This window comes from Rhinolophus ferrumequinum, chromosome X (genome assembly GCF_004115265.2).
Source record: "Rhinolophus ferrumequinum isolate MPI-CBG mRhiFer1 chromosome X, mRhiFer1_v1.p, whole genome shotgun sequence".
In the NCBI taxonomy this organism is placed as follows: domain Eukaryota; kingdom Metazoa; phylum Chordata; class Mammalia; order Chiroptera; family Rhinolophidae; genus Rhinolophus; species Rhinolophus ferrumequinum.
In genome coordinates this window covers 43,470,955-43,495,496 of record NC_046284.1, presented here as the reverse complement: position 1 = coordinate 43,495,496, position 24,542 = coordinate 43,470,955, and positions in this window count along the sequence as shown.

Genomic DNA, 24,542 nt, shown 5'->3' with positions numbered 1-24,542 from the left:
CCAACTCCAGACCAAACCAGAGTACCACAGGGTTTGACCTACAAGTCACACACCCAGAGGGAATTCTCTGCAGGCACTAGAGCCCAAAGAGGCCAAACCACATTTAAGTGGTCAACCATCACCCAGCAGATCGCCCTGCAGGGGGCAGAGCCAAGTCTCACAACGAGTCAGCCCAGGAGTTAACCCCACCTACTCACAAGCAAAAAGGAATCAAAGATCTTCTTGAACAGGACAATATACACAACACAAGAGTCGCCTTTGGAGCACACGCAGAGGAGAAGAACGACGTAGTGCAAGTCAAATATAAAGGACACATACTACTAGGAAGAACTAAGAACTCTAGGGGATCTACCTAATACATCAAAGCAAACACAGAGAGTCAGCCAGAATGGGGAAACAAAGATACACGTCCCAAATAAAAGAACAGAAGAAACCTCCACAACTGGAGCCAAATGAAGCAGAGGTAACCAACCTTTCAGAGACAGAGTTCAGAACACTGGTGATAAGAATGTTTAAGGAGCTTAGAGAAGACATAAAGAAGGATGTAGAAATCATAACGAACAACCAGTTAGAACTAAAGAACACAATTACTGAAATTAAGAACTCACTTGAAGGGAATTACCAGCAGGTTAGATGAAGCAGAGGATCGAATCAGCGACTTAGAAGACAAGGTAGCAGAGATCACCCAAACGGAACAACAGAAAGAAAAAAGAATAAAAAACAATGAGGATGGCTTAAGAGACCTCTGGGATAACATCAAGCGAAACAACATGGGCATCATAGGAATACCAGAAGGTGAAGAGAGGAAGCAAGGGATTGAGAACATATTTGAAGTAATAATGTCCGAAAACTTCCCCAACCTGATGAAGGAAACCAACATACAAGCCCAGGAAGTGCAGAGAGTTCCAACCAGGATAAACCCAAACAGGTCCACACCAAGACACATTATAGGTAAAATGGCAAAGCTTAAAGACAAAGAGAAAATCCTAAAAGCAGCAAGAGAAAGACAGAGGGTTACATACAAGGGAACTCCCATAAGACTATCAAATGATTTTTCTACAGAAACACTGAAGGCCAGGAGGGAGTGGCAGGAGATACTCAAAGTGATGGAAAACAAAGGCCTACAACCTAGATCGCTTTATCCAGCAAGGCTATCATTTAAAGTTGATGGAGAGATAAAGAGCTTTCCAGAAAAAAATAAGCTAAAGGAATTTATTACCACCAAGCCAGCATTACAAGAAATACTCAAAGGACTTCTGTAAAAAGAAGAAAGATCAAAACAACCTAACTACAAATTTAAAAATGGCAATAACTATGTACCTATCAATAATCACTTTAAATGTAAATGGATTAAATGCTCCAATCAAGAGACATAGGGTGGCTGAGTGGATAAGAAAGCAAGACCCTTGTATATGCTGTATACAAGAGACTCACCTCAGAACAAAAGACACACACAGGCTGAAAGTGAAGGGTTGGAGTAACATATTTCATGCAAATGGAAACGAGAAAAAAGCTGGAGTTGCAATACTTATATCTGACAAAATAGACTTTAAAATGAAGAACATATTAAAAGATAAAGATGGGCACTATATAATAATAAAGGGATCGATCCGACAAGAGGACATAACCCTAGTAAATATCTATGCACCCAACATAGGAGCACCCAAATATATAAAACAGGTACTGACTGACGTAAAGACAGAGATCAACAGTAACACTATCATAGTAGGGGACTTCAACACCTCTGACAACAAGGGACAGGTCTTCCAGACAGAAAATCAATATGGAAACAACAGCCTTAAATGATACATTGGACCACTTGGATTTAATCGATATTTTCAGAACATTTTAACCCAATGCTGCAAAATACACGTTTTTCTCAAGTGCACATGGAACATTTTCCAAGATAGACCATATGTTAGGCCACAAAACAAGTCTTCATAAATTTAAGAAAATTGAAATCATACCAATTGTCTTCTCTGACCACAATGCTATGAAATTAGAAATGAACTACAGGAAAAAAACTGGAAGACACAGCAATTCATGGAGGCTGAGTAACTTATTACTAAATAATGAATGGGTCAAGCAGGAGAACAAGGAAGAAATCAAAAGATATGTCGAGAAAAATGAAAATGAAAACACGATGACCCAAAATCTATGGGATGCCGCGAAAGCAGTCCTGAGAGGGAAATTCATAGCTTTGCAGGCCTACCTAAAGAAACAAGATACATCACGAATCAACAGTTTATCTTCACACTTAAGGGATTTGGAAAACGAACAGCAACATAAGCCCAAAGGGAGCACAAGGAAGGAGATAATAAAGATCAGAGCAGAAATAAATGAAATAGAAACCAGAAAAACAATACAAAAGATCAATGAATCCAAGAGTTGGTTCTTAGAGAAGATAAACAAAATCGATAAACCTTTAGGCAGACTCATTTAAAAAAAGAGAGAGAGGACCCAAATTAATAAAATCAGAAATGAAAGAGGAGAAGTGACAACGGACACCGCAGAAATACAAAAAGTTTTAAGAAGTTAATATGAGCAACTATATGCCAACAAATTTGACAATCTGGAAGAAATGGACAATTTTCTAGAGGCGTACAACCTTCCAAGGCTAACTCAAGAAGAAACAGAAAACCTGAATAGACTGATTACCATCAGGGAAATTGAATCAGTAATCAACAATCTCCCAACAAACAAAAGCCCTGGACCAGATGGCTTTACAGGTGAATTTTACAAAATGTTCAAAAAAGAATTATCACCTATTTTCCTCAAGCTCTTCCAAAAAATCCAGAAGGAGGGAAGACTCCGAAACACTTTTTACTAAGCCACTATCACCCTGATCCCAAAATCAGACAAAGACACCACAAAAAAAGAAAACTAGAGGCCGATATCTTTAATGAACATAGATGCAAAAATCCTCAACAAAATATTAGCGAACAGAATTCAGCAATACATTTAAAAGATCATACACCATGATCATGTGGGATTCATCCCTGGTATGCAAGGGTGGTTCAACATCCGCAAATCAATTAATGTGATACACCACATTAACAAAATGAAAAATAAAAATCACATGATCATATCAATAGATGCAGAAAAAGCATTTGATAAAATCCAACAGCCATTTATGATAAAAACCCTTAAGAATGTGGGAATAGAGGGATCATATCTCAACATAATAAAGGCCATATATGACAAACCCACAGCTAACATCATACTCAATGGGGAAAAGCTAAAACCATTCCCCCTAAGATCAGGAACAAGGCAAGGTTGCCCACTATCTCTGCTTCTATTCAGCATAGTGCTGGAAGTTCTAGCCCCAGCAATCAGACAAGAAAAAGAAATAAAAGGCATCCCAATTGGTAAGGAGGAAATAAAATTATCATTATATGCAGATGATATGATACTATATATAGAGAACCCTAAAGACTCCACCAAGAAGCTATTAGAGCTGATAGATGAATTTAGTAAAGTAGCAGGATACAAAATTAATATTCAGAAATCAGTTGCATTTCTATATACCAATAATAAAACATCAGAAGGAGAAATTAAAAAAAGAATCCCATTTACAATTGCTCCAAATACTATAAAATACCTGGGAATAAATTTAACCAAAGAAGTAAAAGATCTGTACTCAGAAAATTATAAGACACTGAAGAAAGAAATGAAAGAAGGCACAAATAGATGGAAACACATATCATGTTCATGGATAGGAAGAATTCATATAGCTAAAATGTCCATACTGCCTAAGGCAATATACATATTCAACGCAATTCCTATCAACCTACCAACGACGTTTTACACAGAAATAGAACATATAATCCTAAAATTTGTATGGAACCATAAAAGACCCCGGATAGCCTCAGCAATGTTGAGAAATAAGAACAAAGTGGGAGGTATAACAATATCTGACATCAAATTATACTACAAGGCTACAGTAACCAATACAGCATGGTACTGGCATAAAAACAGAACATAGATCAATGGAACAGAATAGAGAGCCCAGAAATAAATCCATGCCTATATGGCCATTTAATCTACGACAATGGAAGCAAGAATGTACGATGGGGTAAAGACAGTCTATTCAATAAATGGTGCTGGGAAACCTGGACAGACACATGCAAAAAAATGAAGCTGGACCACCTCCTTACACCATATACAAAAATAAATTCAAAATGCCTTAAAGACTTAAATGTAAGATCTGAAACCATAAAATACCTAGAAGAAAATATAGGAAGAAACTTCACAGACATTACCCGGAGTAAGATTTTTACTGATATATCCCCTCGTGTGAGGGAAGTAAGAGAAAAAATAAACATGTGGGATTATATCAAACTAAAAAGTTTTTTTACAGCAAAGGAAACCATCAATAAAACAAAAAGGGATCCTACTGAATGGGAAAAAATATTTGGTAATGATATATCTGATAAGGGATTAATATCACAAATCTATGAAAAACTCACTCAACTCAACTCCAAAAAAACAAACGACCCAATTAAAAAATGGGCAGAGGACTTGAAGAGACATTTTTCTAAAAAGGACATACAGATGGCAAACAGACATATGAAGAAATGCTCAACCTCACTAACCATCAGAGAAATGCAAATAAAAACCACAATGAGATACCACCTCACCCCAGTCAAAATGGCTATCATCAATAAATCAACGAACAACAAGTGCTGGCGCGGATGTGGAGAAAAGGGAACGCTTGTGCACTGTTGGTGGGATTGCAGATTGGTGCAGCCACTATGGAAAACAGTATGGAGGTATCTCAAAAATCTGAAAATGATACTGCCCTATGATCCAGTAATTCCACTCCTAGGTATCTATCCGGAGAAATCCAAAACTCCAATTCAAAAATCTTTACACACTCCTATGTTTATTGTAGCACTATACACAATAGCTAACACATGGAAACAACCAAAATGCCCATCGGTAGATGACTGGATTAAGAAACTGTGGTACATTTATACAATGGATTATTACGCAGCCATAAAGAAGAAAGAAATCTTACCGTTTGCAACAACATGGATGGAACTAGAGAACATTATGTCAAGTGAAATAAGTCAGACAGAGAAAGATAAGTACCATATGATCTCACTTATATGCAGAATCTAAAGAAAAGAATAAGTGAATGAACTAATCAGAAACAGTTTTGGAGACAAAGAGGAAAAACTGAGGGTTTCTAGATGGGCGGGGGGGTGGGGGCAAGGGGGAAGGTGAGGGGATTAGAAAACAATCAGTAACCACAAGATGGCCACGGGGTTTGAAAATTAATCTGGGGAACGTAATTTAGTGGTTACCAGAGGGGAAGGGGGTTGGGGGTTGGGAGATGAGGGTAAGGGGTTTCAAATATATGGTGATGGAAGGAAGAAAAAAAAAAGAGTGGGAAGAGCCATGATTAGAAGTGGCCTACGGGCCTCAGTTCTTCATGCATATGTAGGCCTTTGTGGCCATATGCTTCAGCATATGGTATGTGAAAGCATATACCATGAATAGGATGCTATAGAATCTTAGACTCAGTCACAGAATAGACCAAATATAGCTGGATTACTATGTCCAAATGAGACAAAACCAAAAGGAGGTACCCTGTTGCAGTTTTTATATGATTCTTGCAGAAGTTCTATGGAGTTGTCTGATCATTCAGTTCTAAAGTAGGAGCCCAGGAATCTGCATATGTATAAGCATCCCAAGAAATTCGTGTGCAATTGACCCCTGGATCACACTTTAAGGTATCCTGGCTTTAGGGATCTGGAACTAAAAGCAGGTACAACTAGCTCCTTGGGTACAACCCAGCTGATCCCTGCTTCCTCCTTGGGAGAAAGTTCACTTATTCTCAGGAAACCCAGGAGCTTTACACAGTTATAGATATGCATGGACACCCAGATGAGTCACTAAACAAGAGATATAACAGTTCTGACTACCGGAATGGGAAAGGCCATGAAGCTTCATTGATAACATTTCAGCTGCTCCTGGGAACTGACTGGCACTACAGCTCCATTTTAGGGAAGGCCTCAAGGGGGTGCTATGTGATGAGTTAGTCTACACAGACAGCACCATGCTTAGTACCCATAAACTTCTGAGGTTGCTTTTCAGAGAGGAGCTGAATTGGGTCTTGCTCTGTACTCTAGCACCCAACCAGCGGTGCTGGAGGTAGATGAGTGTGTATTTAATATCTCAGTGCGATTTAGGGTACCTACTAGTTAGTTCCCTGCCTCCAGGTTCACACTGTAGGGGACTTGATCATGGTCTCACCAGCCTAGGTCTCTACCTAACCAAAACTTGTGCTGCATTCACCCCCAATAACCTGGACAGCATGGGAACTACCTTCCTCCAAGTGTCCAGGGATTTAACTCTAAGCAGCTTGTGGGGACAGAGCCATGAGTGCAATTTCCAGGCTCTCGCCCTGACATGGAAAGGTGCTCACTCAGGTATTAAATGGCCATCAACTGTGATTCGATGGCCACCAGCTGTGGCTCGTTGGCCATCAGCTGTAACCAGTGAGCCATTGGCCACTAATATAACTGCTGTGGCTAGGCTAGCAGAAAATGGGAGCTAGCAAGAAGATGGTGGCTGAACAAGAGCCGATTGCAGTTAGCATGGGGGGTTGCAGCTGGCAAGTGAGGTTGGTTGGCAGAGAAGCGGATGGTGGGTTGCAGATTGTGTGGCTCCTGCGTCCTGTGTCTCCAACCCAGCTGCCAGCGAGAATATAGTGGTATGACTCCCCTGGCTATGGCTCTGTGGGTGTTCTTTTTCAGCCTCACCATATCCTGCATTCTTATGTGGGGAGTGGGACCTGAGACCCTGCATAACAGAGGGTCTACTTAGAATTTTGAGACCTCTAATTCCTCTTACTGCCTTTCCATTCATGCCATCCTCTACCACTACCCCAAGTATAAGCACCTTTCCTCTCCTGGGGCGTTTCATTCCCATACATGTTTGTGCTTTCTCATCATGCTCCATGCTCTCTTCCAGGGTTTTTGTCTGTGCCCTTTGAGACTGTAGGGACAGAGCCCCAGAGAGTAGTTTCCAGGTTCTCGGCCTCATGTGGAAAGGTGCTGCCTCGGGTAGTAGATGGCCGTCAGCTGTGGCTAGTTGGCCGTCAGCTGTAACCATTGAGCCATTGGCCACTAATATAACTGTCGCGGCTACGTTGGGGAATTGAGGAGAGTCGAAGAGAGTCGGTCGGTTGGCAGCAAAACGGACGGCAGGTCGCACGTCGTGTGAACGCAGCTTCCAGTGAGACCAGAGTGGTATGACTCCCCTACCTATGGCTCCGTGGGTGTTCCTTTATGGGCAAGCCATATCCTGCGTTCTTATTTGGGGAGCAGGAGCAGAGACCCTGCAGGCCACCCCGCACGACGGAGACCCATGTTGCACTTGAACAAACTCCCCTGGCCCTTGCACCCTTGCATTGCTATCTACCTAGTATATCACAGTGCTGGCTACACATTAGCATCACCTGGGGAGCTTTTTAACATGGACTGCACCCCGTCCCCAGAGATTCTGACAAATGGTATGAAATGGAGCCTGGGCTTTTGTACATTTTAAGAGCCACCCAGGTGGTGCTAATGTGCAGCCAGGTTTACAAACCATTGACACCTGGTTGCCTTGACTGACACATCAGTTCTCTCGCAGCTTTATCAAGTGTAGTCTTGCTCATTCTTCTGCACTGCACATACCACAGACCTGAGGGCTGATGTCCACTCAATCCTATTCCTTGGCACTATTTTCAGGCCTTTTGTGTCCATCCTGAAAAAAAAAAAAAGAAAAAGAAAAAGAAAAACAACAGATAACAAAATTAAATAAAAACTAAATTTACTTTTTATTGTTTTTAAAAATAGGTTGTTGTAAAAATCGAATGAAATAAAATTAAATAAAGTTAAATCCTACTTTGAGGCACATGCCATCTATTCCACCCACTATTCTTTTTGTCAACTCTTGTCCTCTTTATTTACCGACAGTTTTCCTGGGCTTATAATACCTGGTTTATCCTCCTCTCCAACCTGAGTCCTGCCCTTATCCTGGATGACTTTGGTGCCATATATATAATTCATCCAACATCCTATACTAATGATTCCATCATTACTTTAACAAATATTTATGGAGTACCTGCTTCTTGGGAAAGGGCCAGGAGAGAATTTTTCAGGCTTTTGGCCTCCCTTAAAGGATTGTTGTGACAGGGTTCTAAGAGAGCAGCTCCCAGGTTTTCAGCCCCACGTACAAATGCTAGGAAGCAGTAGAGCCAGGCTCTCAGCCTCCCATGGAAGCGGGTTCCCGTGGGAAACTACTGACTCGGCTTGTTCCCATGCTTACTCGGACCACCTGGATGGCCCCCTTATGTAACCAGCTGGCTGTAAACCACCTTTGTTCCACATGCTATGTAACTGTTGGGGCTGCCCCAGCAGGCGCGGATGCTGTTCCTGTGTCTCCACCGGCCGCCTTCGAGAATATACCTGTGGTATGAACACTTTACCTACATATCCATTGTCTTCTTTTGGCCTCACGGAATCCAAGAACCTGCTAGGAGTCGAGCTCCTGCATTACACTACTATGTACCAGGCACTGTAGAGGTGGTGCGAGGGATATAGTAGTGAACAAATGGACAAAAATCCCTGCTGAAGCTGAATTAGTGAGGGGAGAGTAGTAGATGAGGTCAGGGAGGCAACGTGGTGCCATGTCTTATAGTTCCTTGTAGGAAATTATAAAGATTCTGGCTCTTTACTCTGAATGAGATGGTGAGCCATTGAGGGGAGGGCTCTAGTTAGAGAATGAGATAGGGTCTGACTTATATTCACTATTTCCTTGGGCTCACTTATCTCCACTCACCTTCATCTCTTCTCCACTTTGATCACTTGTCCCTATTACCAACCCCTGTATTTTGTCATTGTCCCAAACCACTGAAATCTTAAACTCAAGTATTATGATCACATGAATTTACACATTCAACTTCATTCTAATTATGCTTTCTCACCTCATCTAAATCTCTCATCTCTTGAATCTGCTGAGCTCTTCATGGATATCAGTCCTCCTGGCTTCTCCTCTTTCCCTCTCTCTCCTAAACCCCATAGTGCATTTCTTCCAGCAATTCTCATGTGTACGTGTGGGGACAGAGCCCCAGAAAGCAGTTTCCAGGCTCTCGGCCTCACATAGAAAGGTGCTGGCTCAGGTAGTAAATGGCCATCGACTGTGATCAAATGGCCATCAGCTGTGGCTAGTTGGCCGTCAGCTGTAACCAGTGAGCCAGTGGCCTCGGATATAACTGCCGTGGCTACGCTAGCACAAAATGGGGGCTAGCAAGAAGATGGTGGCTGGCAAGCACGGATTGCAGATTGCAGAGAAGTGGACAGCACGTTGCAGAGTGTGGCTCCTGCTTCTGTGTCTCCAACCCAGCTGCCAGCAAGACTATAGTGGTGTGACTCTCCTACCTATGGCTCCATAGGTGTTCCTTTTTGGCCACACCATATCCTGCGTTCTTGTATGGGGAGCGGGAGCAAAGACCCCGCAGGCTGCCCTGCATGACAAATGGCACAGCGAGCAGGGTCTCCCGCACGACAGTAAGTTTCCTTGTCCAGATATTCTTATACTACAGTAGTTCAGCAAAGTCCAAACTACACATCCTATCAGTGAATCTTGGTCCTGGCTGCACATTAAAATCACCTGGGGCACTTTTTAAAAACAATGCTGGTCCCTGATTTCATTGGTCAAGGATGGGGCCCAGATGTAGGTATTTTTAAAGGTCCCTCAGTGATTCTAATGAGCAACCAGATTGAAACCAGAATTATCCAATATCTGCCTCTTCCCTTTCTCTCTTTTTTTAAAAAAAAATTTATTGGGGTGACAATTGTTAGTAAAATTACATAGATATCAGATGTACAATTCTTTATTGCATCATCTATAAATCCCATTGTGTGTTCACCACCTGGAGTCAGTTCTCCATCCATCACCATATATTTGATCCCCCTTACCCTCATCTCCCACCCCCCGACCCCTTTACCCTCTGGTAATCACTAAACTATTGTCTGTGTCTATGAGTTCTTGTTTCTCATTTGTTTGTGTTGTTCTTTTGTTGTTTTTGATTTATATACCACATATCAGTGAAATCATATTGTTCTCTGCTTTTTCTGTATGACTTATTTCGCTTAGCATTACACTCTCAAGATCCATCCATGTTGTCACAAATGTTCCTATATCATCTTTTCTTACCGCCGAAAAATATTCCATTGTGTATATGTACCACAACTTCTTTATCCATTCATCTATCGAAGGACATTTTGGTTGTTTCCATGTCTTGGCCACTGTAAACAAAGCTACAACGAACATTGGAGCACACGTGTCTTTATGTGTAGATGTTTTCAGATTTTTTGGGTAGATACCCAGGAGAGGGATTGCCGGGTTATATGGTAATTCTGTCCGTACTTTTCTGAGGAACTTCCACAATGCCTTCCATAACGGCTGCACCACTCTGCATTCCCACCAACAGTGTATGAGGGTTCCTTTTTCTCCACAGCCTCTCCAACACTTGTTACTATTTGTCTTGTTGATGATAGCCATTCTGATTGGGGGGGGCGGGGAGGGAGGTGATATCTCATTGTGGTTTTTATTTGAATTTCTCTGATGATTAGTGATGTTGAGCATTTTTTCATATGTCTATTTGCCATTTGTATTTCCTCTTTGGAAAAATGTCTCTTCAGGTCCTCTGCCCATTTTTCAATTGGGTTGTTTGTTTTATTGTTGTTGAGTTGCATGAGTTCCTTGTATATTTTGGATATTATCCCCTTATCAGAGGCACTGTTTGCAAAAGTCTTCTCCCATTCAGTTGGTTGCCTCTTTATTTTGTCAATGGTTTCTTTTGCTGTGTAGAAGTTTGTAAGTTTCATATAGTCCCATTCGTTTATTTTAGCTTTTACTTCCATTGCTTTTGGAGTCAAATTCATAAAATGCTCTTTGAACGCAAGGTCCATAAGTTTAGTACCTGTGTTTTCTTCTATGCAGTTTATTGTGTCAGGTCTTATGCTTAAGTCTTTGATCCATTTTGAATTAATTTTGGTACATGGTGACAGATAGCAGTCCAGTTTCATTCTTTTGCACGTGGCTTTCCAATTCTCCCAGCACCATTTATTAAAGAGGCTGTCTTTCCGCCATTGCATGTTTTTCGCTTCTTTGTCAAAAATTATCTGTCCATATTTATATGGTTTTATTTCTGGGTTCTCAATTCTATTCCATTGGTCTATGTGTCTGTTTTTCTGCCAATACCATGCTGTTTTGATTATTGTAGCCCTGTAGTACAAGCTAAAGTCAGGCAGTGTGATACCTCCAGTATTGTTCTTTTTTCTTAAAATTATTTTGGCTATTCGGGGTCTTTTGTGGTTCCAAACAAATCTGAAGATTTTTTGTTCTATTTCTTTAAAAAACGCCATTGGAATTTTGATGGGGATTGCATTAAATCTGTATTTTGCTTTGGGTAATATGGTCATTTTAACTATGTTGATTCTTCCTATCCATGAGCACGGAATGTCTTTCCATTTCTTTGTGTCATCTTTAATTTCTTTCAAAAATGTCTTATAGTTTTCAGCATATAGGCCCTTCACAAGTTTATTCCTAGGTATTTTATTCTTTTTGCTGCAATTGCAAAGGGAATTGTTTTTTGTATTTCTTTTTCTGAGATTTCATTGTTAGTATATAGGAATGCAATGGACTTTTGTACGTTGATTTTGTAGCCAGCCACTTTACTGTATTCGTTGATTGTTTCTAATCGCTTTTTGGTGGAGTCTTTAGGGTTTTCTATATATAGCATCATGTCATCTGCAAAGAGTGGTAATTTAACTTCTATATTCCCAAAGTGGATGCGTTTTATTTCTTTCTCTTGCCTGATTGCTCTGGCAAGGACTTCCAACACTATGTTGAAAAGCAGAGGTGATAGGGGACAGCCCTGTCGTGTTCCTGAATGTAGAGCAAAGGGCTTCAGTTTTTCACCATTAATTATGACATTAGCTGAGGGCTTGTCATATATGGCCTTTTTATGTTAAGATATTTTCCTTCTACACCTATTATATTAAGTGTTTAAATCATAAATGGATGTTGTATCTTGTCAAATGCTTTTTCTGCATCAATTGATATAATCATATGATTTTTGTCCTTTATTTTATTTATGCGATATATCACATTGATGGATTTCCGGATGTTGAACCATCCTTGTGCCCCGTGGATGAACCCCACTTGGTCGTGATAAATGATCTTTTCAATACATTGTTGTATTCGATTTGCTAGAATTTTGTTTAGGATTTTTGCATCTGTATTCATCAGACATATTGGTCTGTAGTTTTCTTTCTTTATGTTGTCCTTGCCAGGTTTTGTTATCAGGGCAGTATTGACCTCCTAAAATGAATTAGGGAGTACTGTCTCTTCTTCTATTTTTGGAAGAGTCGGAGCAGGATTGGTATTAGATTCTCTTTGAAGGTTTGGTAGAATTCACTAGTGAAGCCATCTGGTCCCGGACTTTTGCTTTTGGGAAGGTTTTGGATGACTGATTCAATTTCATTACTGGTGATCGGTCTGTTTAGATTTTCCAGTTCTTCATAGTTCAGCCTTGGAAGGCTATATGTTTCTAAGAACTTGTCCATTTCTTCTAGGTTATTGAATTTGGTGGCATATAGTCCTTCATAGTATTCTTGGATGATCCTTTGTGTTTGTGTGTTATCCGTGATAGCTTCCCCTTTTTCATTTCTGATTTTGTTAATTAGTGTCTTCTCTCTTTTTATCTTAGTGAGTCTAGACAACAGTTTGTCTATCTTGTTAATCCTTTCAAAGAACCAGCTCTTTGTCACATTAATTTTTTCTATTGTCTTTTTGTTCTCTATTTCATTTAGTTCTGCTCTGATTTTTGTTATTTCCTTTCTTCTGCTTACCTTGGGTTTCACTTCTTCTTCTTTTTCTAGTTCTTTATGGTGTACCATGAGGTTATTTATTTGGGATTTTCCTTGTTTCTTGAGATAGGCCTGTAATGATATAAATTTCCCTCTTAAAACTGCTTTCGCTGCATCCCAAAAGTTTGGTAGGACGTATTTTCATTACCATTTGTTTCTATGTATCTTTTGATCTCTCCTCTAATTTCTTCTTTGACCCAGACGTTCTTTAAAAGTATGTTGTTTAATCTCCATGTATTTGTGTTTTTTCCTGCTTTCTTTTTGCAGTTGATACCCAATTTCAAAGCCTTGTGATCAGAGAATATGCTTGTTATGATTTCAATCTTCTTAAATTTGCTGAGGCTGATTTCATGTCCCAATATATGGTCTATCCTTGAGAATGTTCCATGTATACTAGAAAAGAATGTATAGTCTGATGTTTTAGGATGAAGTGCTCTGCAAATGTCAATTATGTCCCTTTCATCTAATGTGTCATTTAGGGCTGCTACTTCGTTATTTATTTTCTGTTTGGATGATCTATCCATAGCTGTCAGTGATGGGTTTAGGTCCCCTAGTATAATTGTGTTTTGGGTCAATTTCTCCCTTTAGTTCTGTTAATAGTTGCTTGGTATATTTCGGTGCTCCCTGATTGGGGGGATAAATATTGATGACTGTTATGTCTTCTTGTTGTATAGTCCCCTTTACCATTATGAAATGTCCATCTTTGTCTCTTGTTATCTTTTCACCCTGAAGTCTTTTTCATCTGATATCATTATGGCTACACCTGATTTTCTCTGGCTAACATTTGCTTGGAGTGTCAATTTCCACCCTTTCACTTTGAGTCTATGCTTGTCCTTGTAGCTGAGATGTGTCTCTTGGAGACAGCATTCGGTTGGGTTTAGTTTTTTGATGCAATCTGCTACTCTGTGCCTTTTTATTGGTGAGTTCAGTCCATTTACATTGAACGTGATTATTGATATGTGAGGGTATCCTGTCATTCTATCTTTAGTTTTCTGATACGGCTGTGTCTCTATTGTTTCTTTGTCTTTTTGTTGTCTATTATTTCTGTGTGGTGGTATTCTATGATGTTTCCCTCTGTTTCTTCTTTTATTACAGTATGTATTTCAGTTCTGGATTTTTCTTGAGTGGTTACCCTTAAGTTTAAGTAAAAGAAAGTTTGACATTTAGAGTATTCTATTTTCTTTAGCATGCTTACTTTTCCATTCCCATATTCCGGTTCAGGCCTTTAATCTCCCCCTTTTTATGTTTTGGTTGTTACAAATTGTCCCTGTTGATGGTGGTCGAATAGCCTCCTTTAGTATTTCTTGTAGTGCAGGTCATGTATTAGAAAATTCCCTCAGCTTCTGTATGTCTGGAACGGTCTCTATTCCTCCTTCATATCTAAAGGATATGTTTGCTGTATACCTTATTCTTGGCTCATAATTTCTCTCTTTCAATAGTTTGAATATTTGGTTCCACTCCCTACTGGTTGTAGAGTTTCTGCTGAAAAATCTGATGATAATCTAATGGGCTTTCCTTTGTAGGTTACCGTCTTCTTTTCCCTAGCTTCCTTGAGGATTCTTTCTTTGTCATTGATTTTAGACAGCTTCAATACAATGTGCCTTGGAGAAGGCCTGTTGGGATTGAGGTAATTAGGTGTTCTATTTGCTTCTTGGATTCGAGGACCCAATTCTGTCCACAATTTTGGGAAGTTCTCATCAACAATGTGTTTGAATATATTCTCTGTTCCCTTGTCTCTTTCTTCTCCTTCTGGTATGCCCATCTTTCTATATTGCTCTTTCTGATGGAGTCAGAAAGTTCTTGTAGAGTTCTTTCATCTCTTTCAAGTCTCAAGTCTCTTTCTTCTTCCGTCTGTGTAATTTCCAGGTTTCTGTCTTTGATGTCACTGATTCTTTCCTCCATCTGGTCAACTCTACTACCTAAACTGGTTATTTCATTCTTAATTTCTTCTACTGAGTTCTTAATCTCCAGATATTCTATTTGGTTCTCTTTTAAAATTTCAATCTCTTTTGTAAAATGTTCATGTTATTCTTTGATTATGTTTCTGAGTTCATTAAACTGCCTTTCTGTGTTTTCTTGCATCTCGTTGAGTTTTTTCAGAACTGCAATCTTGAATTATCTGTCATTTAAGTCACATATTTCCATATATTTAAGTTCCTTTTCTGGAGAGTTTTCACTTTCTTTCTGAGCTGTCTTGTTGCCTTGGTTATTCATGGCAATTACTGATTTATTATTTCTCTTCCTGGACATCTACAGGAGTCACTTCTGCAACAAGTTGATAGGAATAAGTCTTTCTTTTGTTTTCCAATACTTGTTGGTAGAATGTTTTATTTTCTCTCCGACTGCAGCCTTTTATTTCTCTCACACGGTAGTGCTATGTTTTCTCTGCACTATTCCAGCTTCTCACACAATGGGGGGATTCCCTGGGAGCTGGGCTTCTCCTCTGTTAATAGTTCGCTTGGGTCACAGGGCTCAGTGTCCTTGTGGGGATGCGGAGAGGTTTTGAAGTTCCAAAGCTCTTCCTGCACCAGATTCAGAGCCCGTATATTTCAGCAGTTCTGTTTACTCCTGCAGGGATCCACTCAGATTGGTGGGGCCAAGCGGCGGGGTGAGTTGTGAGAGGTGGCCAAGAGCAATATCGGTGACCACCACTACAGCCGGTTCTGCTTCCACAGCTCCCTCCCCTCTGCCGGAACTAGTTGGGCTGTGAATCCTTGTCTGCGGTCCTCAGTTCTCAGAACAACAAATATTCTGTTCTTTTGATCTGACACTGCTACTGTTCTACTTCTAGCACAGGCCAGGTTGGGGCAGGATGAGCTCTGGGAGAGTAGGCAGGAGGCGACTAGTCTCAGTGCCTAAGTCTTCCGTTCTCTTCTCTGCACTGACGGCGTAAACCACCGTTTTCAGCCTTCTTCCCTCAGTCTTTGCTCCGAGGTCTCTGCCGTGAGCGTTGGGTTCAGCCGTGTTATATGCTGCCCCCTCAGCCCTGTGGGCCAGAAGCGGAGCCCTAGCAGTCCAAGTTCTTCCCTCTCCCGCAGCTGCAGTAGTTCTGAGATGCAGCGAGCTTGGAGCACTGTGCTAGGTCTGCGTCCTGCGCCCGCCTTAGTGGCTCAGTCTCCACACGTCTCCCTTCCCTCCTCCCTGACTCATGCGATTCACCCACCTTTCAGTGAATTCAGTAGTGGGCCTCTTCGTGTTGCCCCTCTGCTGTGCAGGGAGTCCTTTGTGGAGTTATTGTTGTTCGATTAGTTGTAAATTCTAGGGGAGCTTTACAGAGGCTCACCTCACGCCGCCATTTTGATGACGTCTGCCTCTTTCCTTTCTATACGTCAACACATGGACAGGAAACCATGCTGAATTGTTCCCTTAAAACTGCTTGGACATTTCTCACTGTGACTTTAGTACGCTACATCTCTCATTCATTTTATTTCTCAAAGCAAAGTGTACCACCCTTCTCCAGCCTCCAAACCTACTACCATCCCTGTAACTCTTAGAAGATGGCTTCATTTTCCATTTCATAGAGAAAATGGAGGATTCCAGTACCTCAACATCCTGCTCTGCCGCCTCAAACCTAGAAGTATATCTGTCCATTTTTATTCTATTCTCTCCTCTGCCTCTTCCAAAACGTTCCTCTATTTTGTGATCTTCTATATCTTATTTACCATTGGCTCCCTTCAAAACATCTACAGTCTCTTTTATCTTTTAAAACCTTCTCTTCAACCGCATATCCTCTGTGGGGACAGAGTCCCAGAGAGCAGTTTCCAGGCTCTCGGCCTCACGTGGAAAGGTGCTGGCTCAGGTAGTAGATGGCCGTCAGCTGTGGCTAATTGACCATCAGCTGTTACCAGTAGGCCAATTAGCCTCTCATATAACTGCGCTGGTGCGCTGGTTGGAGAGTCAGTCGACTCGAGTCAATCGGTTGGTTGGTTGGCAGGCAGAGAAGTGGACGGCAGGTTGCAGGTTGTGTGACTCCAGCCTGCAGTGAGAGTATAGTGGTATGACTCCCCTACCTATGGCTCCTTGGGTGTTCCTTTTTGGCCTAGCCATATCCTTCATTCTTATGTGGGGAGCAGGACCAGAGATCCCACAGGCCGCCCTGCATGACACATGGTGGAGCGAGTAGGGTATGGCACCGGCCAAAACTCTCCGAAGGATGGAGGAGCAGTTTGTGCATGTGAAAATGCAGTCTCTGGAAGCCCATGAGGAGCCGCCCCAAAGACGGGGAGGACAGTCTGCCTGAGAGAGACGTGACCCCTTGGTGAATTGGTCCTCTAGAGCCTCCAGATGGCATGTCGCCCTGTTGGCCATAGCAGGCATCACCGGCTTTTTGGTGGGCTGGTGCTGTAGGCTCTTAAGGTTGCGGACATCTTACACCAAGGCCTCCACCCTCTCAGACACCTGGCATGGCGAGCAAGTTTCTGACCAGGAAGGAATGGTGTCTGAATCTGGGCAGGAGGACAGGTGGCCCTCACACAGTGGGTGGTGCCCGGTGGTCACTGTTCTCAGAAGTTGGAACTCCAAGGATGGGAGGGAGGACGTGGATGGCTCTCCAGGCGGCATGGAGAGGGCCCTGTAGGTTTTGGCTCTGTGGTTGCCAGAGGAGGCGAGGCTACAGGCGGCCATGTGGGCTGGATATTCCTCACCGCTTTGAGTGTCAACACAGAAAATGCGCTTCATGAAATGGCCCAGGTGCCGGATCAGGTGTCCCAGTTGGAAGCGCTGGAAGCTCGGGTCTGCCTGTTAGAAGAGGGGCCCCACTGTGGAGACTCTGAGGCAGAGGGGGAGGAAGCTAATGGTGACAATGTAGCTCCCAACCCCCAAGCCTGGCCAATCTTGAAGCAAAAAGTAAAACGTGAGCAACCTTTAGGCCCCATGGGCATTGCTGCAGGCAACCCAGCTGTGACTGAGTTCACAACCTACACCCCTTACACTCCCACTGAGTTGCAGGAGCTGGGGAGGCAGTACAGACAGCGCCCTGGAGAGCCAGTCTCTGCTTGGCTATTACGTTTATGGGATGAGGGAGCAGACAACATTCACTGCTCTCCAAGCGAGATGGGAAAGCTAGCCTTCGTGACAGTGCATCTGTCCCTGCAACCAAGGTTACCGAACTGCCATAGGTTGGCCCAAGACCAGGGCAACCACACTCTAACAGAGTGACTCACTGCTGAGGTACACACAGTATGGGGACAGGCTGGCGAGCTGCCTGACACTGAGTCAATGGCAGTCATATACGGAACTTACTCAAATCACCCATGAAATGGGTATGAGACGTGCTATTTTCAACTCAATATGCAGGGGCCAGATGACAAGCTTTTTACAGCCAGCATGAGAGATCTGGTTTTGGATCCTTGGTTGCCATTCTTATGCCCTATGTGGGGAGACGGATCCATGAAGTTACAACTGCCATGGCCACCCTAGGGGATGTTGAAAGCCGGAGGCAAAGGAAGTTAAGACAGGAGGTCCCAGCAGTTGAGACCCGGAAGCCCAAATCAAAAGTAAAGGGGCAAGGTCACGGGCCTCAGAGAGCAACACGCGCACAGATGTGGCATGATCTCGTGGCAGCAGGGGTCGATCGGGAAAAAATAAACCGACAACCCAATGCACTCTTGTTGGAACTTTGGAAACAGTTGCATCCAGAACTGCAATTCCGGAGAAGCCTGAAGGAGAAGTCTGGGAAAGCGCAACCCATGTCCCTTGATTTCATGCGGCCGCTTAAGGCTGACACCTTTCAGCTTGATTATGGGTGGGGCCAAGGTACCTGGTCAGAGTAGAAGAGAAGGGACTGGAGGCCCCACGTGGAACTCTCCATACATTGGTCCCCTTCTAATGTGCAGAGGGTTTTAGCCCTAGTTGACACTGGTGCAGACTGCCGTCTTGTTTATGGGAACCCAGAACTGTTCCCCGGACCAGCAATCTGCATTGATGGCTACAGGGGAAAGACTGTGACTGTAAAAGCTGTTTCCTTACCACTGGTATAAGAAGGCTTCCCCCTCATACCTACAAGTTTTATGTCTGCCCCTTTCCGGAGTATATTCTAGGGGTGGACGTGCTACCTGGCCTCAGCTTACAGACGTCCGTAGGAGAGTTCCATCTCCAGATCCGGGTGGTGAAAGCAGTGACACGCAGGCATGCTCACCACCCTCCTCAAGTGTTGCCAAATCCCTGGCTCGTGGTTACAGTGTGACAGTATCACCTTCTAGGAGGGCAGGAGACTGGTGGTACCCTAAGAATCCCAGGAGTCTGGCTGTACCCAGAAGGACTGGTGGTGCCGAGAGAAACCCTGGCTGTATCCAGAGAGCCTGGCTGTGTCCAGGATACTGCATTCCCCTCCAGGCTCCTCCCACAGGGACCCTCGGGGAAGATGCTTGTCGCGTAGATTGTGAGGCGAGACCCTGTAGGGGTGGAGTGTGGGGACAGAGTCCCAGAGAGCAGTTTCCAGGCTCTCGGCCTCACTTGGAGGTTTGCTGGCTCAGGTAGTAGATGGCCGTCAGCTGTGGCTAATTGACCATCAGCTGTAAACAGTTAGCCAATTAGTCACTGATATGACTGCCGCGGCTGTGTTTGTTGGTGAGTCGGTGGGTCGGTTGGCAGGCAGAGTGTGAATCCAGCCTCCAGTGAGGCTGTAGTAGTATGATTCCCCTACCTATGGCTCCATGGGTGTTCCTTTTTGGCCTAGCCATATTCTGCGTTCTTATGTGGGGAGCGGGAGCAGAGACCCCGCAGGCCTCCCGCACGACAAATTGCACAGCTAGCAGGGTCTCCCGCATCACACGTGGTGCAGTGAGTAGTGTCTCCCGCACGACAATCTCTCTTCTTCCTTTCACAGCCAAGCTTCTTGAAAAAGGAATCTACCGTGTTTCTCGGAAAACAAGACGTAGCTGGACAATCATCTCTAATGCATCTTTTGGAGCAAAAATTAATATAAGACCCGGTCTTATTTTAATATAAGACCGGGTCTATATAATATAATATAATATAATATAATATAATATAATATAATATAATATAATATAATACAATATAATATAATATAATGTAATATAATATAATAACTGGTAATATAATGTAATATAATATAATACTGGTATAATATAATATAATATAATGTAATATTATACCATAGCGGGTCTTATATTAATTTTTGCTCCAAAAGACACATTACAGCTTATTGTCCAGCTAGGTCTTATTTTCTGGGAAACACGGTATATTTGTTTATAAAACTGCCTGTGGGTTGTCTCTGCCTGGAAATTCCACTCAACGTGTCCAAAATTGAACTTGACCTTTTATATACTGATTCCACTAAAGCAGAAACCTGAGTCATCTAAGATGCCCTCTTAATCTCCCTTATTTTCTGCAATTACCAGTTCCTCCCAAGTCTATCTCCAAAATAGATATCTATTTGCTCCCTTGCACCTTCACTGCCACGTCTCTAGATTTTAGTCATCTCTCATCTGGACCATTACAATACCTGCCTAACTGTAATGCCTGCCTTTATAGCAACCTCCTTCAAGTTGTCTTCCGAGCCTGAATAATCTTTCTACCATGCAAAATGTTACTTCCCTGTTCATATGACATTAATAACTCCCAGGGACTTATAGCAGTGGTTTCTAAGTTATACTTCATGGATTCCTGTATGTCTTTTGGAGTGAAGATGAGAGGCAGTGTGCTGAGTGGACTGTATACCAGAGCTAAATTCTTAATTTAACTAGGGCAACTGTGCTTTGTGCCTGTTTTTCATTCTGGGCATATGAGGACATTTTCCATTACAGTAGAAATTCTACAGCAAGAAGAAAAGTTTAAATGCCATTGACCTTGATCTTCACCACAAATGCTAATGAGTTCACTGTTTATCAGTAATAGAAGAGTATTTCTTACATCAAAATTGTGAAAGCTTCATAGAGCTGTGTCCAGAAACAGTGTCCCCTCCAGATGTGTAAATTTGGTTGCCAAGCCCCAGACAGAGGGCCCTCACAGCTTTATGTGACTTTTTGCGAGTGTTCTAAGGCTCCTCTTTTTCCTTTTTTGGTTGCTAGTACCTCTTGCAGATATACAAATTGAAGAACTCTCCCTGAAGAACACCCATTGCCTTGATGCAGGCAGCATCCCTGGTTAACTTCAGATAGCAAATTACACACTGTTCCATAACTTGCATTTTTTCCATTTGACATAGCTCTAATATATTTCTAAGTGATTAAAGAGTCTTTTTTAAATCTGCAGAATACTCCACTGAATCAAAGATTGTTACATATTTACTTTGTGAAATGAAGTTATTTTCCCTTTCTCAGAACTGGGAGAACGTTATGACACCCTGTCCAGCCCCCATGCCATGATCTCAGTAGGAACTGATTCCTAGTGAGTTTAATTCTCAAAGTAGCTCATGGACAGTGGCCCTTATTCGCTCTCCCAAACTGTGATTTGAGTTCAGGCTGTAGGCTTTTCATCTACATTCAGGAAAGGGGACAATGTACACCCTCACTTATAAAAGGAAATTTTGACATTGACAAATCTGATGGTTCCCAGCCACATGGTGTAAAAATAGTCTTAATTTATCCAGTTTAGAAAATGTTTGTGGGTGAGTCATCTGTAGCCATACCCTCTGTAGCTTGATCTGAGCCTCTAGTATCGTCTCTCCTTAAATAAATATATGTGTGTGTGTATATATATATAATTTTGTTTTGTTTTGTTTTGTTTTTGTGTTGTTGTTTTTTGTTTGTTTCTTTCTTTTTTCTTTTTTTTCCCCCAAAACTGCTATTAAGTAAAAACACTGAGCTGGTTATCAGGTTTTAATGCTGATTGTGCCACCCAATTTACTGTATGACCTTGGGCAAGTCACTAAACAGTCCTCATCTGAACAAGAAGGGTATTGGACTGGATGGTGTCTGGGCTCCCCTTCAGCTCTGATACTCTGGGTCTTTGATGCGAGGAGATAACTGGTGTGGAAGTGCTTTGAAAATTTCCAAGTGCTATATCACTGTGAAGTGTTATTAATTAAATCTACTGCTTTAAGTTCCCACAGCAGCAGAAGGGGAAGTAAAGGGGACTTCCTGATTAATATATATATATCTGGACAACTCAACATCTGAATCATCTAAAGTTGGCATCTTTACTGGCAAGTAAAATAATAAGAGCTATTATTTACTGAGAAATGATCATATGCCAGCATGATCCTAGTGACTTTCATATACATTTTTGTTGTTCAGCCTTACACTAAACCTATCATTATTATTATTTTTGCCTTTTAACAAATGAGGAAACTGAGGCTCAGGGAAGTTATGTGGCTTGGTTGACGTCACACACCTAGTAATTGACAGAACTAAGATTTGAACCATGATTTTTTCTGATTCGAAAGCTCACGCACTTTCAAGTATGTGAAAATTTGGGACTCGGGGTCTTGTTTTCTAGTTCAGTACTTTTCCAACTTTACTGTGAAGATAAATCACCAGATCTTGCTAAAATCAGATTGCTGATTCCCAGGTCTGAGGTAGAGCCTGAGCTTCTGCATTTTAAACAGGCTCCCAGATCCTGTTGAAGTAGCACGTCCATGGACCACATACTCTGAATAGCAAGGGGCTAAAAGTCTTTCTATAGAAATCTCCTGGCTTTCATTTGCCCCAGGAGCAGGGCCGCATAGGCAGTGCCCTGCACAACTCCATGGGCCACTATTTGCATTATACTCTCTGTGTAGCGTACCTTCTGGAGTTGTGTACTGTGGGTGCTCCCATCCTGGAGTGAGAGAACATGGTAAACAGTACATCTACAGACTTTTCCTCCACCTGGGCCAAGTGTGAAGAAAGGAAAGTGCTCTTTATCCCACAAATGAAAAATTGATCAGTGCAGCTGAGGAAAAAAAGAAAGCAAAGCCAGTCTGCTCACAATGAGGGTGGCCCATTTGGTGTTTTAGGCAAGATGGGGAGGAGGGAGAAAAGGAAGCTGGCTAGCTGGCTAGCTGGCTTGGCTGGCTCCATTCTTATTCTAACAAAGCCCTGATTCCAGGCTGCAGCTGCTGCCTAGCCTGGAGCTTGGGCCATTCATAGCAGCTTGCTTTAGAGTGCCAGACCCTCAGAACAGGTGCAGTCCCACTTGTAATTTTGTGCAGCCCTGACTGTTCAGACTGGGAGATGATTATCACTGTGAATCAGGGATTACTGCTGATTTCCCAGCTACTCCTGAACAAAGGGACCATCCTTGAAACAGCTGTCTCTTCTGGCCAGAGTGAGACTGACTGCCCCTAAGGCAGGAGTGTCCAAACTTTTTTCAATGTTTTTCACCAAAGGCCATATGCGGTAAAATACACAAACAACCGGGCCACTCACTCGAGGTGAAGTACGTGTTGCCTCACCTGGTTTATTTAAGTAAACTAAATATATTTTTGGAACTTGCTGCAGGCCAATAAAAAATGGATTGCGGGCTGCAGTTGGCCCGTGGGCCGCAGTTTGGACACCCCTGCCCTAAGGCCATGTGGGCCTCAGGGAGGTGACATTGAAGTGGAAAGGGGCAGAGGAAAATCAGACCCAGGTAGCAGTTCTTCTAGGACAGGTCAAAGTGTCTGAGAGTCAGAAGGCTGGGGGCTGAAGTCCACAGTCCTCAAGCAGGAGATCAAAACCTAAAGAGATATCTCTAAGCTCCCTTTCTCTGGTTGTGGGCTGTTGCTTGGAGCAACCCTCAACCTTGGTCTGAGGTCAACTGCAGTGGCCTAGGATGCAGGAAGGCCAGCTGGCTATCATTGTCCCCTTCCTCCTCTGCTCAGCCTCAACACCAGGCTTTGGGAACAAGGAAATTTCCTATTCACAGAAAGGCAAACCTACAGCTCTATGGTTAAGACCAGCTCCAGGGTGAGGCAGCCTGTATCCAGATCTTAACCTGATTACTTACTAGCTGCATGGACTTTGATAATCCTTTGAGTTCCCCAAGCTTGTTTTGTTACCTCTCATAGAAGAATAACAATAATACCTCAGGCTACTGTGAGGATTTATTATTAACATTAATTTATTGTTAATAATAATTAACACTGAGAAGCACCTACTGTGGATTAGGTACTCTTTTATGCACGTTATATACTGTAATTCACTAAATCTTCAACATAACCCTATGAGTAGGTGCTCTCATTTCCCCCATTTTATAGATGTAGAATGCGAGGACCAAAAGGCTTAAGTAACTTGTCCAGAGTTACACAGCTAGTAAGCAGCAGAGCTGAGCAGTAAACCCATTCATCCTGCTCCAGAGGCATCCTCTTAAGCACTATGCTTTATTTACTTTACTGCACAAACTCACGTAAGTAGAGTGGTGAGGACAGCACCTAGCACACGTAAATCCTTGGTAAATAAGGCTGGTTATGATTCACTAACCTGATGTAGCCTCACTGTTTCAATGAATGGCTAAATATGTGTCACCTGAAAATGGAATATATTTTTCTAATATGAAAAATGGATTTCTACAGCTAGAGTCTCCATAATGGAAACAATGGTGGTCTTTGTTGTCCCCAGGGCTCCAGCTCTATTCACTCACATGCAAAGAAGGATAGGTCAATTCATTTTGCTACTTGGTTTCACAGACCATTTTTAGTGTCCAGAGCAGGTTTTTCTCTCTACCCATCAAACCTCCTCTTTATTC